The following is a 15,419-nucleotide window of genomic DNA, read 5'->3' as shown; positions in this document are numbered from 1 at the left end:
TGAGATATGAACCCTAAATACCCCCCCTCCATACTAATATCTGCCCCCCCTACTGCACAACAGCACGGGGCTCGACTGAGCAATTCTGACAGTGGGGGCTTTTAGAGATGGTGACAGTGGGGGCTTTTAGAGATGGTGACAGTAGGGGTTTTTTAGAGATTGTGACAGTAGGGGGTGTCGCATCCATTTGGAAACCAATGTGTAGAAGTTGGTACAAGTATCCAGGGTACAGTCGGCCGAGGCATTTCGCCCGCGTTCCCAAGATACTGTAGAAAGAAATACAATGCCGTTCCTGCGAGAGTTTCCAAGTCATGGATTCACTTATGATGTCATCATTTATAAGAGTGGTTGGAAGGGGATAAGTGACTAACGGGGGCCGGCACTGAATACTCAACAGTGGAGGGGCTCAAACAGTTGAGGGTATGAGATAAGAGATTTTAACAGTTGGGGGCATGGGATGAGTGATTCTAACAGTTGGGGGCATGGGATAAGTGATTCTTACAGTTGGGGGCATGGGATAAGTGATTCTAACAGTTGGGGGCATGGGATAAGTCACATTGATGGGCAGGGGATGAGTGACTGGAACAGTGGTGGATAATCGATTCGGTGATCAACCAATGGGGAGGCTTGAAATAAGCAATTTTAGTAATTTCATGTAAGGAATAGGAGATTCTGACAGTGGAGGCCATCGGATAAGCGATTCTGACAGTGGAGGCATTTATTAACCCTTATTGGCTACAGCCTTGAATCAGAACGGTCTCCAGTGCCGTCACCACAGCCTTCAGAGTCTGAGCGCTGGACTCTTCCCTGGTCGAACCTCTGAAAGGTCATCTTATCTGATCCACCGACCGACCGAGGACAATAATTGACATAACGGACAGGTTTGCCTGGAATTCCCGGTTCCAGAACAGCAACCGCCGGCTCCTGCTTTACATCTGCCCAGTGCAGCCAGCCGGTTAACACATTCATGGCATGAGGTGAATCTCCATTGATAAAGTTTAAAGGCTCGTATTAATGACATCAAAGGGCTCTGACTTCACCGACGTCCCTGGCGACGATCATTCTAAAGACAGAACAGTAAAGGGCACAATGGGGAGGAATAAATAAGCAGATCCTGAGAGCAGGAAGTGAAGATGGCTGCTCCCATGATACGGATGGATGTGATGCTCCAGAAGGGAGAAGTAGGGGCGTAAAGTATTTGTTTTTTGAGCCGTTTCAGGAACATTGAGCCACGCAGAGGAATGTCGTCCTAAGAGGAAGGAACAGAGGATGCCGTGCCATAGGTGATAATAAATCCGTAGCCTGCCCCGCGCCCTGAATACGGGATAATAAATCATTCTCACCTGCTATAAAGTTATGACTTAAGGTGAAAATTCTGGGTCACCATACAGCACAAGCACCGCTAAAAATATAACCATGGAAACCTTGACTTGTCATTATTTAAAGATACACTAAGTTGAGTCACCTGCATTCAAGCAGGGATATTAACCATAATGTACCGGGAGCAAAAGCACCAACTGGGAGTCTTATATATGATCACAGCGGGGGGGGGGGTAATAGGAAGGAGTCAGACTCTGTGACCCCGAGAATCTGCCCCGAGACTGGGGTGGCATGAAACTTTTGGTGCAGGGCCCGAGCGTGGGGTCCGGCCTCTCTCACCTGCTATGGGCTCCTTCATTGGCTCTCACAGCCTGCTATATAGGATTACTCCCCTTGTGGCTCTCTACCCGGGGCTGGGCCCTTTCATGCTTTGGGGCCTAGAGGCCCCATTTCTGTGCATTGTGGCCCCTTTCTGGACCTAGGGGCCTGGGGACACCTTTCCAGAATTTGTGGCCCAGTGGAGTCAATGCAAGATTTTAGAGCCCGTGGCCCCATTACAAGCATGGGCAGGGTGGCAGGAAGGGCATGTTTGGGCCCCAAGATTTCTGTTGGCCCCGTCCTGCCATCATAACCTCGATGACAGCATCACTTTAACCCCTTAGCCTCACTAAGGGCTGATTTCCCAGCTTTGGGAGCCACAAGCAACAAAAGGGCCCAGGGCATTTTGGGTCAATTTATGGGGGGTTTTGGCTGACTTTAATAAAAAAAAGTACACTGCTTCCTCAGCACTAAAACCCAGTTTTGTATTTTTAGGGGGGATATTTCTGTTCGTTTTCCAGCTGACCACCACTCCCATCATTCTATGCAGCCAGAATAGATTTAATCATAACCAGGCCCAAGGTAACTTTGAAGAACAACTCTCTTCACTCTCAGCCACAACGGTGGGTCACATTGGAGTGCCAGGCAACCTCGGTCATTTCAGATACTACAACTCCCATTCCATCAGAGATATGCAAGATGACAGGAATTATAGTGCTTTGACTGACAGGGGTTAGTAGATATTTAGTCCTAGGCTGGCTGAGCGTTAAAGAGTTGTAGTGCACAGCACAAGCATACTTTTTTTTGTTCAGTTTCAAGCCATACAACTGAGCGTGATGGGAGTTGCAATGTAGGAAATGGGATTGAGTCTCCGTCCTCTCAGTCTGCCTGAGAGTAATGGGAATTGTGCTTTCTAACCCAAGTGACATATGACTGCTCGTCCAGGCCCCGCCCACTTGTTGAGAAGCTGCGGGTTGGTCGCGGGAGGGATTTTTGACGTCACGCTGCTCCCCAGCATTCCCTGCGCTCACTCTCCTTGGCAACCGCGGAGTGAGACCGAGGCGCGGCCGGGTGAGAGGTCAGCGGAGTGACACCAGGCAGAGGGAGCTGCGGTTCGTACAACCGGGGCGGGACTCAGGCTGAGGTAGGCACCGGGCATTGGGGGTGGGCGAGGCGGTTACCTTAACCTGGCACGTCGGGTACGGGGAGTGCGCCCCACGCGAGAGACACACCGGGTGCCCTGACATGAGAGATGCACCGGTACGAGAGTGCGCCCCTACACGAGAGACACACCTGGTACGGGGAGGGCGCCCTGCCATGAGAGACACACCGGGGACAGGGAGCGCGCACCCACCTGACACACGTACAGGGAGTGTGCCCGTCCCCCCGGTGACACATCAGGCACGGGGAACGCGCGCCCATCCGAAATACATGCAGCGAATGCCCGCCCCACCACACACCGGGCACGGAGAGCGCGCGCCCTGACACACCACAAATAGGAAGTATGACTGCACCTGGCACAGAAGGTACGGGCAGAGCCCCTCAGTCTGAAATGCCAGGTTAAGGGAGTGTTTGTCACGGGCCAACCCGCCTGACTGGGGAGAGCCCATCACAGGAGGTACCGGGGTGCTCGGGGCTGGGAGGGGGGAAGCAGAACAGCCTGAGGCACCAGACTAGGGGGGCAACCATGAGGTGAGATGCCAGGGGGCTGCTGTGGCAGACGTGAGCGCAGGTGGGGTACACTGCGATGCCTTGGCTTTGAGGGTCATGGCACAGAATGGGCAAATGTGGGAGTGAAGAGAAGCCTAGTGCTTCGGGCTTCTTGGGGGTGACACAACATGACGCGTTGGGAAGGGGGTGGCGCAGCGGGTCGAGTCAAGCTTGTTAGGGAGAGGTGGTGCAGCGGGTCGCGTCAGGGTTGTTAGGGAGAGGTGGTGCAGCGGGTCGCGTCGGGCTTGTTAGGGAGAGGTGGTGCAGCGGGTCGCGTCGGGCTTGTTAGAGAGAGGTGGTGCAGCGGGTCGCTTCGGGCTTGTTAGGGAGAGGTGGTGCAGCGGGTCGCTTCGGGCTTGTTAGGGAGAGGTGGTGCAGCGGGTGGCATCAGGCTTGTTAGGGAGAGGTGGTGCAGCGGGTCGCTTCGGGCTTGTTGGGAAAGGACACGGCACCTCCTGACCTATTGAACTTGGGGAGTGCCCCACAACATGATGTGCCAGGCTTAAGGGGGCAAATCCCTGTGTGTGCCTCCTACTGACGCGATGGTCCTGTGTCCATGGATCATAGAGGGTCTATATAGTAAGTGTGTAGGCAGAGCGCAGCACACAATCTATACACCTGGAGCAGAACCGCAATTATATTCAGTAGCAGAGCAGAGAAAAGTATAAATCTGTTGCCCGTTCTGTCATATCGCCCTGTGACTGTCTGTCCGAGCGATCGGTTCCGCTTGTTTATGAAACCATATAGTGATTCTCTAAATCGTCTCAACAAAGCAAACAGATAATAAAACCCCAAATCCCGCCCGTTAATGCTCTGCGTCTGTCAGAATTCCTGTTTTTATGAAACATATTCAATTTGTGGAAGCTTTACTGAGAGGGTGGTAGATAAGTGGAGCAGCCTCCCAGCAGAAGTGGTAGAGGGTAATACAGTGAAGGGATTAAACATGCATGGGATCGAAGACGACTGATTAAGGTTTGAGTCTTTACAGCAGGAGAAATGGGCGACTAGACGGGGGCCGAATGGGGCCGATCTGCCAGCCGGTTCTGCGTTTCTGTTCCTTTGGTTTTGAAGTTGTATTCCCAGCGAGTTTGTTTACATTGTGGTTCATTTACTTCCTTTGCTGAGACTCGTGAACGTTGGCCTTTGCATGGCCGGCTTTTTAACCTTGAATAATATTCTATCAGCTCCGTCTTCCTCAGCGTCGGGAGTTTGGTTCTAATTTTACTTTCTTTTTTATGGGTGTTTTATTTATTTGTTTTTGTTAATTATTTCTAAATATTATCTAAAGTTATAATTTCCTGATATTTCCAGACCAATTCGGCAACCTCAACATTCATAGTACAGCTAATGGTATTAAATAAATCGTTTTTACTTGTATGTGCGGGGGGGGGGTTGTGTGTGTGTGTGTGTGTGTGCTGATGTGAAATACAATGTGCCTGCGCATGGAGTTATAGAATAGCTGCATAGGCTGCACACTTTAAAGCTCTGTTCTGGGGCCTCACATCAGTTTTATGATCAATAAATGTATGTGTTTAATATTCGGATCGCTCCTCTGTGTGTAATATTCTGAAACTACACAATCAATGATCCTGCTTCTCTAGCAATTAAATAAATACACAGCTGTTCAAAAGTTTGGGGTCACTGAGCTGTTTTCATGGAAAATCAGGACATTTCTGGCTGTAACATAATTACAAAAGTGTTTTCTGATGATCAATTAGCCTTTTAAACTTAAACTTGGATCAGCAAACACAACGTGCCATTGGAACACAGGAGTGATGGGAGTGATAAAGGGCCATTGGAACACAGGAGTGATGGGAGTGATAAAGGGCCATTGGGACGCAGGAGTGATGGGAGTGATAAAGGGCCATTGGGACGCAGGAGTGATGGGAGTGATAAAGGGCCATTGGGACGCAGGAGTGATGGGAGTGATAAAGGGCCATTGGGACGCAGGAGTGATGGGAGTGATAAAGGGCCATTGGGACGCAGGAGTGATGGGAGTGATAAAGGGCCATTGGGACGCAGGAGTGATGGGAGTGATAAAGGGCCATTGGGACGCAGGAGTGATGGGAGTGATAGAGGGCCTCTGTACACCTATGAAGAAATTCCAGCTACAATAGTCATTTCCACCATTAACCCCGTCTGCGCTGGATTTCCGATCCATTTCATGTTATGGACCAAATGTGCTTTTCTTTCAAAAACCAAGGAGATTTTCTAAGTGACCCCAAACTTTTGATCCTAAGGGTGTACTCAGTACTTACACATTAACTGATTTTGGTTTATAAGCCAGATTGAAAACTGACCATCTGGAGATATTTTAACATTTGGTTTCCAGAAATCCAAGTAATTTATCCGCCTCTAAAACCAGGATTAGTATGCAGATTTTTTGTAATTTTTTTTTGACTCGTATAACACATTAAACCAATTATTGATGGCTTTCATCAGATGCTTAACTGTCAAAACATATTCGTTCACTTTAATTTCTGGCCAGACTTAACAAATGCAGCCAGAACATAAATTGCGTGTCATCTATCTGGCTTTTAAATCATGTAATGTTATTTTTTCAATCTGTAAATAAGGAAAAGCTGTGCCAATATAACACGTACTATATAGGAACAGCTTATATACAACATACGTACGCGTGTTGAGTTAATTTATCCTGTTAACTTGTAGGTTTGGCAATATAAATGACACCGGGTTTATACAATAATAGACAAAAATAAATGAATGTAAATAGTACATAAAACATACCCCAGTCATCTAAAAAAGGCCGCAAAGCTTGTTTCTCAGTAACACAATATGAAGAGGACCTGACGCGTTTCACTAACGGCTTCTTCAGGGGTAATAAAGGATATGTGACGAGGTGGCTGCGGAATAAAAGCTGCAATGTTGGTGTAAAAGGGGATCTAATAACACTACGGTTGTTGGGGTGAAGATACAGTATCCGGTTATCCACCTAATGTATCGGCCGTAGAGCGCGAGGGGGAGAATAAAACCGATTTGTCATTCGCTTTCAGGAGTTTTAAACTTCTGCCTGTCGATCGTTACCTCCGAAGAGGCCGCACGGCGAAACGCGCCGGGTCCTCCTCACATTGCACTTATTATTAACAAGCGGTATTTTGTTTTATGCTTTGCTGGTCATTCTTATATCATCGGCGTATGCTTTAAATGTACTATTTATATTACATGTCTATTATTCTACATACCCAGCGGTTTTAGTCCTACTCTGTGTTGGCGCTGTCATCGGTTATATTGTTGCTCCTGTATTCTGCGCATGGGGAGCGGCTCTGTTGGTGTTTTCATCAGCCTGCCCCCCCCAGCACTGGATTGTACCCAATTTCTATTTAACGTGTAGGTTTGACGCCGAGGAGAATCAGTTTGAATGTTTTGTGTAATAAAGCGTAACTTTACTCCCTGTTTTCCTGCCACGTGAATTTGGAATTCCTGCCAAGATTCTGATTCTTTTTACAATGCGCTGCGCGGACTTTGTGTGGATCCCGGTGCGTTAAACGGATCTTTCACCTCCTCCCCGACCACATTCGAACCTCAGGAGGCGCTGAATGTTTTAACTGCTTGAGTTCTGGTAGACTATAAAGTAGTAGAACCCACCCCACCCCCCAGGGTAAAATATGGAAGGAATAAAAAGTTATTTTCCGTTGTAAACAAGTCCTTGACTTTCCCTGCGAGAGCAGGCTGTTGTGTGCCGGCCGCGCGCCGTGCGTTGTGTCGATTGCTGAACCTCGCCGTAGGTTCTCCAGGCTCGACGCGTTTCAGTAGAATGTCACGAGGCTCGTTAAAAGAAGAAAATCTCGTTTTATGTATCCGGCGAGGAGACGCTGAGCCAATAATGGGTGTTTAAAGGCTCTTCCAGCGGGAGCTGATCCTGTTTGCTTGCTTTTATTCTTGTTTTATAATTCCTTTGTTCTTGAGGTGTGTGTGGTGTTTGTGTGTTTTTTTTGTATGTATTTTGTGCCCACTCCCGCTCTTAACCCCCAGTGGATCACAACCTTTACTTTTCAGCAGTTTTACAGTTTCTCGGTTAAGCTCGGTTGTTGGCACGGGGCTCGGTTGTTGGCACGGGGCTCGGTTGTTGGCACGGGGCTCGGTTGTTGGCACGGGGCGCGTTTGTGTCCCGAACTCCGTGAATCCTGGAATCTAAAAATTCTCGTATAATTTGTCAACTTCTAGAAGGCTGCTGGTTTTTAATTGTAAGCTCTTGGGTTGCTTTAGCGATGGGTAAAGTGTGTTTACTGATAAATCCCTTTCACTGTGTTGTGATGAGTCTTCCTTTTGTGGGTTGTGGAGCGGTTTTGTTTAATCCGTGATCTGACCGGCGCTGGCAGATCCTTCCGCTTATTTTGTTTTGGGGAAAAGATTTTAAAAGCCACTTTTGACTTCAAAAAAAATAGCCGCGTGTGTGCGGTGCGTGTGTGCGGTGCGTGTGTGCGGTGCGTGTGTGCGGTGCGTGTTGGTGTGCGCTGTTCTTCATGACAGAGTGTGTGTTTGTGCGATGTATGTGTGCATTGTCCCGATGACCGCGTGTGTATGTTGCGTACAATGCCCTACAGCGGTGCAGTAAATGTGTAGGGGAGGAGGAAATGAGGATTACATGGGAATTTCACCAAAAATCCTATCTGTGGCAGTTCGATTTACGCTAAAACCCCAAGCGCAGCTCTGCAGACGTCCTCCATGTAGGTAAGAGGTGACCGCTGCGTGATGTTTCAGGATCGCGTGTATGTTTTTATATATAGCGTTATAAATCGTTACAATGTACTCTCCTTGGGCGCAGGGTTAACGATACGTTGCTGCGGTCGGAACGGAAACGATCGCTTTACATTCTGTGAAGGTGATCTTTAGCAAACAGAGCGTTTCGTGATCCGGAGCCAAGACGAGGAGCGGAATCTCTGCGATAAAATCTCTCCGCTTGGTTACGGTAACTTCTTCTTCCGCATCCTTTTAAATGCCGTTTCTGCAACTCGGCGGCAATTTTAGTTAAAAGGCGACCCATTCACAGATGCTTTACTCTAGGTTGCCGGCCCGTCGCCAAGTAGGAAGGGAATAGAGTCGGTATGCAATGTATCGTTAACCCTGCGCTACGACTCAAGCGTGTTTCTTTTTTCACATGATAATTTATTAAAAAGGGCCGCAAAAAAATGAAGAATCACCATATTGGATATTTTTTTCTGATTTTACTAAATGATTTATAAAGAAATGTTACGTAAAACTTAGTAGCCTTAAAATTAAATGTGTAGCCAGGGGCATATTATACAATTAAGAAAAAAAGTTATTTGAGTCTCTCTTGCGCATGTTTTACTTCATTATTATTATTATCATTAAGAAACGCACCATAGGCCTCCCCGTCCTCGCGGAGAATGGGTTCTGCTTTTTGGTGGCTTATATTTTGGGGTATTCTTTGGGGGAATCTAGTGAAGGGTCGGCTCTCTGCTGGTGCCGGCGGCTGGGTGAAGGTGCGATGGCGGTTGGTGAAGGTGCGATGGCGCCAGGGTATAGCTGGATCTGATGTTTCGCTGTTAGTATCCGAGGATTATAAACGACTCTTTATGGTTAATACCCAGACAGTAGACGGTAAACAGACCTTTTTTTATCGCTGCATTCAGCGGATTAGCCGTTTTTTGCGGTCTGCGTCGCGTTTCCACTGCTGGCCGGCACGCTGATAAGAAGTTTCCTGGGATTTTGCAGATTTGGGATGTTTTCTCGTCTTCCTGGAGCTGTTGGAAGTCCCGGTTTGTGCTTTTCTTTGACCGCTGATTATTTCCTATAAGCCAATCTCTGTGTTTTATGGCTTTTTGAAATCAGCTATAACATTTTTTCCTGGCATTCTGTTTTTTTACCGGCTTACATACTGAACGGGTATAATCGGTGCAAAGGTTAGTATTTAAACTGTCCAAATGACATTGATCTTTATGCATCTGAATATTGTTTTTGTTTGTTAGCTTGTAGCAGAGCAACTTAAATTGTCCAAATCTGCTGTAAGATCACCGAGGGGAGATCGGTTGTTGGAGATGCATTGGGTTTGATTCCGTGCAGTAGATTAATAATATATTTTATTTCTATAGCGCCAACAGTTCCCGCAGCCCTTCTTACAGTCCCTTTGTTCAAAGGGTCTGACAAAACCAGAACCGACAGACTGAGACACAGCGATAGAGTCAGGGGAAGGGGGGCCCGGCTTGTGAGCTTACAATCTAAAGTATAACCATTACTGTATAGGTGGTGGGGGGGGGGCTGGATCCACCCCATTGAATGTAAATGTAACTTGCCAATTGTGGACAGAAAAGTCACTTCATACTAAGGGCAGAAAGCAAAAAATACACTTTTTTATTTATATATTTAAAATCTATATCTATTTTTGAAAATTCCTGCATTCTGTGTTTTTAGTAACCATTGTTCCGTTTTGTGGCCGGATGCCGGCCTGAGCACCGATGGGTAAGAAGTCACAAATCTGCCCCAGAATCATCTCGTGGCATCGGAGACGCAAGGTTTTATAGTTGGTGCGGAATTTTATTTTAGAAGCGATTGCTCATTTTACATTTACTCAGCTTAAAACAAATGGCGCTTACATCATGCCACCGATTTAGACCCGATATCAAGTTACATCATGGCGGACTTGCATTACATCACACTGCCTTCTTACCGATAGGGCTTTTAACCGCTAAAGGTAGTGTTCGTGCGCGTTCCCTTTTAAACGGTCTCCATATACTGTATACGATCTCCTTATACCCTGTAAAATACCCCATTCTGCCGTAGAAATATGTATATAGCGCCATCATATTACACAGCGCTGTACTCTAGGTGAAAAGGGCATAACGAGAAGCGCATCACTAAACAATTTGGATTTACAGAAGCAAATCCTGCCCAAAGGAGCTTACAATCTAGAAATATAGTAGCTACAGTGTGCTCGTCATTGTTAAGTCCTTCTTTCCAGTAGCAGATGCCTCGGTGTTTAGCTGGTCTTTTCCTTCACGCTGGGGCCGCTGGGGCCGTGTCTCGGAGCCGGCTGCCGCGTTTACGTAACAGGTCTCTGTGGTCTCGTTTAGGGATGTGTGCGGCTGGTAATTGACGGACTTGTCCCTCGTCCTTCAGGTTGCCTTGCAGCGTTTGTTCTCATCCCGGTATTATCGGATTACACCCTGCGCATGTTCCCTGGCTCAGTACTCCGAGGCATTCTCACCCAGAGCCGCATGCTATCCAGGTTTCACATCTAGAACGATCAGCACATATTACATGAATTAAGGTCACCGAAAAAACTTTGCGCACCATTCTGGTATTGAGAAGTACGATGAACTTTGTCTTATATCTGCAAGTCCTTTGATTTCATTAATGATGTGAATAGAATTTACTGACGTTTTAATTTTGGAAGAAGGGCCGGGATAGCCAGACGGCGGCCCAAATAAATGCCGTTGTTGGCACCACTTTCTTATCCCAGTGGCAGCTCGTGGGTTATTCTGCGGTCGCTGATACCCGACAGGTATATTTCCACATCTATAGTAATCTCACTGATCCTAATTCACCGGCGGAGCTTCCGACTTGGCTGCGTTTCCAGGCTTAGCGACGGTCGCAGTGGGGTCTCGGGTGTCCCGCTTGTGTTTATAGATGGAGAAACGCGCCCCAGGAGGTATGACAAACCTCGCAGAGAGGTCCTTTACTCAATTCCAAAAAGTTTTTCCGGACTAATAGTCTGGGGTAAAAACTGCAGACCTGCCTCTGTGCCCATCTCTCTTTACCAAGAGGGTGGTGGATAAGTGGAACAGCCTCCCAGCAGAAGTGGTAGAGGGTAATACAGCGAGGGGATTAAACACGCATGGGATAGACATACGGCTCCTGAATCTAAGACGAGACCAGCGACTGATTAAGGTTTGAGTCGTTACAGCAGGAGAAACGGGCGACCAGACGGTACTATGGAGTAGTTTATTCACGACAACTGGAGGAATTCAAGGATCAGTCTGCAGACAAACATTTATCAGAAAATATGCTCCCTTTACAACGGAAAACCGTATCCCGCGTGTTTCTATGCAGAGGATAAAGGCCGAGCGTCTGCTCCGAGGAGTTCTTTATGATGTCATTAGCTGGATTTTAGTCTTTGTGTCATTAATCTGTGCGTGGAGGCCGCACTCGCACCCTGCACGTCATCGCCCCCCCCCGTGTGACTCACAAACTGAATTAAATCCTCGGCGTAATTTTTTTTAACCTTGATGGGGTTAATAACCTGTTTATTTCTAAGTGTCTTTGATGCCCTGCGCTCGTCCGCGGCGCATACTGAGACGTTTTACACTTAATGGGTTGATTTTCCAACTCCTTGGTCCCCCCCCCCCGGATATAATAGCGGGAGAAAGTTGAAAGTTTTACACTCTTTATTTTCTTTAATTTGATATATATGCCGGTGAGGACGGTAGTAAATTCTAGTGCGTTTTATATTTGGTATAAATGTTTCTAATCCATTAATACTTTTGCACATTGCATTTAGCAATTTTACGAGGGCTGCAAAGAGATCTGTGTTTATTCCTCCTCGCTCTGCTCTGTTAAAGTTGCCGTTACACCTATGATGTCTAATAAAATACAACCAGATAATCTCTGCATCGTGCAGAGGGAATGAAAATGACCAGGCGTGACGCTCCCCCCACGATCCCTGCCCCGTAAAAGCAGCATTACAAGGTAAATTAACTTTCAGGTGCTGCTTAGCAACAGAGTCCTGCCCTGTATGTTACATTAGTGTCTTTTTCAAACATAAATACTTATTTTGTGGCATGCAAGAGATGAACGGATCATTTAAGGAGTAATAGAGCGAGCAGGTGGAACGGCTCCTTTAAATCGTTGATTGGTTCAGTGATCCTTTGTGGGGGGGGGAGAAGTTGCTCATATACTGGGAGTTATGGCGTTTATGCCGCTTTTGTCGCTGATCTCTGCGTCTGTGACGTAAACCTTAAAAAGTATCCCCAAAACCTCTTCGCTGCCTGTTATTTATGCCGCAGGCGCCCCTTTAAGAAGATCGTTGTGCGATACTCGCTCGTATCCAAGTGCTTCTTGTAATGTAAACTTGAGGGCGAGTGTTTACTTTCTTCAGCGACAAATTATATGCAGACTAAGAGCTTCACCCTCGCTGAACCCGCCTAGGGGTCCCTCGCGCCTTCCCTCTGCGTCCAAAGGGATTATAAGCAAATCTCACCCGCTATATTTATATCAAAAATGGAGTCACCCTAATATATAAATAATGGAGAGAGAGTCACCCTAATATATAAATAATGGAGTCACCCTAATATATAAATAATGGAGAGTCGCCCTAATATATAAATAATGGAGAGAGTCACCCTAATATATAAATAATGGAGAGTCACCCTAATATATAAATAATGGAGTCACCCTAATATATAAATAATGGAGAGTCACCCTAATATATAAATAATGGAGTCACCCTAATATATAAATAATGGAGTCACCCTAATATATAAATAATGGAGAGAGAGTCTCAGCATATGATTAATGCCAGATAAAAAAGTGACTTTTGATTGAATTTGGTTGCTGTTTATGCAAAATAATATCGGGAAGCTGCAGATCGGAATTCGCTCTTCCTGTCGTTCGCTGCGCGTGGAGAAGCTGCAGTTTGAGGGTAAGAAGCTGCAGTTTGAGGGTAAGAAGCTGCAGTTTGAGGGGAAGAAGCTGCAGTTTGAGGGGAAGAAGCTGCAGTTTGAGGGGAAGAAGCTGCAGTTTGAGGGGAAGAAGCTGCCGCTGTGTCTGTTTCTCATCCGTAAAACCTGATCGTTCGGTTTATATACAGGAGAGAGACGCGGAGACAGAGCGAAGGTCTTGTTTAATTTGTTCAGCCCCGGCACGTTTTTAACTCTTTCTCTCCCTCTTTGTAACAGCCGGACGCTTCGTTCTGTTCATGTTTGCAGTTTTTTTTTTTTTTAAATTAACATTATAGTAAATTATTATAATTATCAGTAAAATGATTAGTAATCCCCCCCCCCTCGTGAGTCCTCTCTGCGGCGGGTATATAATATAATTATTATAGCGGCTGTCTGTATTTATAAGTTCGCTTATCACGCGTCCCCCTGACGTGTCAAAAAAGTTTATTCACTAAAGGGAAGGTTTGCAGGAGAGAATATCCTATACTATACGAAGAGCCATGGCTGGCCGCGTAGGACTTAGCTGGCCCTGTATAATGTATATCTCAGCAGGCGTGGGGACTCTGAATACATATCCCTGATTGAATTATACATTATACAGGGCTATCCAAATCCTCCCTACAGAAGGAACTTCTAGACGTATAGTTTGCGATTGACAGCCGATGAAGATGGTTAATGGGGTGTCTGTTCTCTTATTATTGTCAGTGGGATTATATAGAACGTCCCTTACACGGCGTAGGGGATCGTTTTCCCTGCGCGTTGAAATGTTTTTAATAAACGAGACGCCTTTTGGTGCTGAATTAGAGGAGCAGCTGAGCTGTCACAGCGGCTGAACGGCTCCTTTGGAATCGTGTCTCGTTCGCAGGGATGTCTCGTTCACAGAGATGTCTCTTTGATGTCTCGGGGGATCGTCAGGAGGTGGCCGCTGGGGCCAGTGGGACACGGCTACTGATCTAACAGCCTTTATGTACCTTTTATTCTTTTTTTGCCCCATGCTGGGGTCTGCGCGGCTGACAGATACGTTCTGTGTCCCGGGTTTGTGTCTTTCATGCTCTGCTGGCTGGGTTTGCCCCTCGCTGCAGCGCTCCATGGGGGGCACTTACATTATTTATTTCTGAGCCGCGTTACGTTGACCCTTTTTTTTTTCTTGGCTTTATTATGAGTTATCAAGTTTAATTTCATTCACTCGCTAATCCCCCCCCCCCAACAGCCCTTCCCAGGTAGCCAACGGTCATTAGAAATGGCCAGGATTGGATTGGAACTGGAAATGCTTTTTTTTGGGGGGGAGCAATCGGACAGCAGTGGTTGTCATGTAGCCCTGCCGTATGCATTATTGATTTTATATAGCACCATCATATTCCGCAGCGCTGTACAATGGGTAAACCGGACATAACAAGTAGTGCATCGCATAACAATCTGGATTTACAGAAGCAAATGGTAAGCAGGACTCTGCTCGAAGAGCTTACAATCTAGAAGTCCACGCTATTGTATATCGCTGACTGAGGGGCAGTTAATCACAGCTCTGTTCTTTCCTTTTTTGTGCTCTTACCTCGATAACTGTTTAACCGTTTATTAACACTTTGCACATCGGACCCCAAGCGGTGTTTTGTGCCCTTGTCAGGAGCGCACATTTCCTCTACTGTGTTACCCCGTGACCCCCCCGAGGGCACGGCTCGTGTCGCAAACAATTGGGTCTCTTTATTCTGCAAACGGACAGCGGATTCTGGTTCCCAGCCGGGAGATGTTTAACCCTTTCCTCTGCCTGGGTCTCAATGCGTCACCTTTCCCCGAAAACCCTCGTTTATTTGTGATATGCTCAAAAAAATAAATATAATAATAATAATAATAATAATAATACTAAAAAAGTCAGCGATGGTGAAAAATGATGGACGCCCCCATATCCTCCTCCTCCATCATCATCCTCATTGAACATGTTATCAGCGTTTCCATGGTGAACCTCGTATGACGTCAGATCGATTTAATGTTATCGCCTATATCTATGGCAATTGTAGCTTTAGAAATTAGCGATATTAGTAATTTTTTAAACATTTTCAGAAATTGCCCATAACCCCATCTTATGTGTATTATAAGTGCGCTTATTTGAATCTCTCCTTGTTGGCCGTTACATGGGGGTTTTATAATTTTAGGCTGATTGTGGGAACCGTCGGTGATCCTGGGAGACTTTGCTGTAATGATTTGCAGACCAGGCATCTTTTAATTGTCTCCCTTAACCCTTTCACTGCCATAAAGGCTGCATGGCACCGCAGACTCCTCTGGTAGCCCCCCCTCTGGCGCCGGAAGAGCGAGTCCCCCCTACATGCTCCGTAGTTGCCTATAAGGTTACTCAGCCTGTGCCTTCGGGGGGTTTTCGGACCCTTTTTGGTCTCGGCTCGGTAATGTTTGGTTTAATTGACCCCGGCAGTGTTTAAACTT

At 46.6% G+C, this 15,419-nt stretch overlaps 1 protein-coding gene across 1 annotated transcript in view; it reads left to right on the top strand.

The window, feature by feature from the left end:
* The first annotated feature begins 2,642 nt into the window (after positions 1 to 2,642).
* Positions 2,643 to 15,419, top strand: part of GNG12 (G protein subunit gamma 12) — a 33,341-nt gene continuing 20,564 nt past the window's right edge. The window contains exon 1 of the mRNA XM_053470045.1: positions 2,643 to 2,782. The gene's annotated coding sequence lies outside the window, so the exon portion shown is untranslated. The remainder of the gene's footprint in view (positions 2,783 to 15,419) is intronic.

The sequence above is a fragment of the Spea bombifrons genome, chromosome 6, assembly GCF_027358695.1.
Source record: "Spea bombifrons isolate aSpeBom1 chromosome 6, aSpeBom1.2.pri, whole genome shotgun sequence".
Taxonomy (NCBI): domain Eukaryota; kingdom Metazoa; phylum Chordata; class Amphibia; order Anura; family Pelobatidae; genus Spea; species Spea bombifrons.
This window is presented reverse-complemented; position numbering and strand designations above follow the sequence as displayed.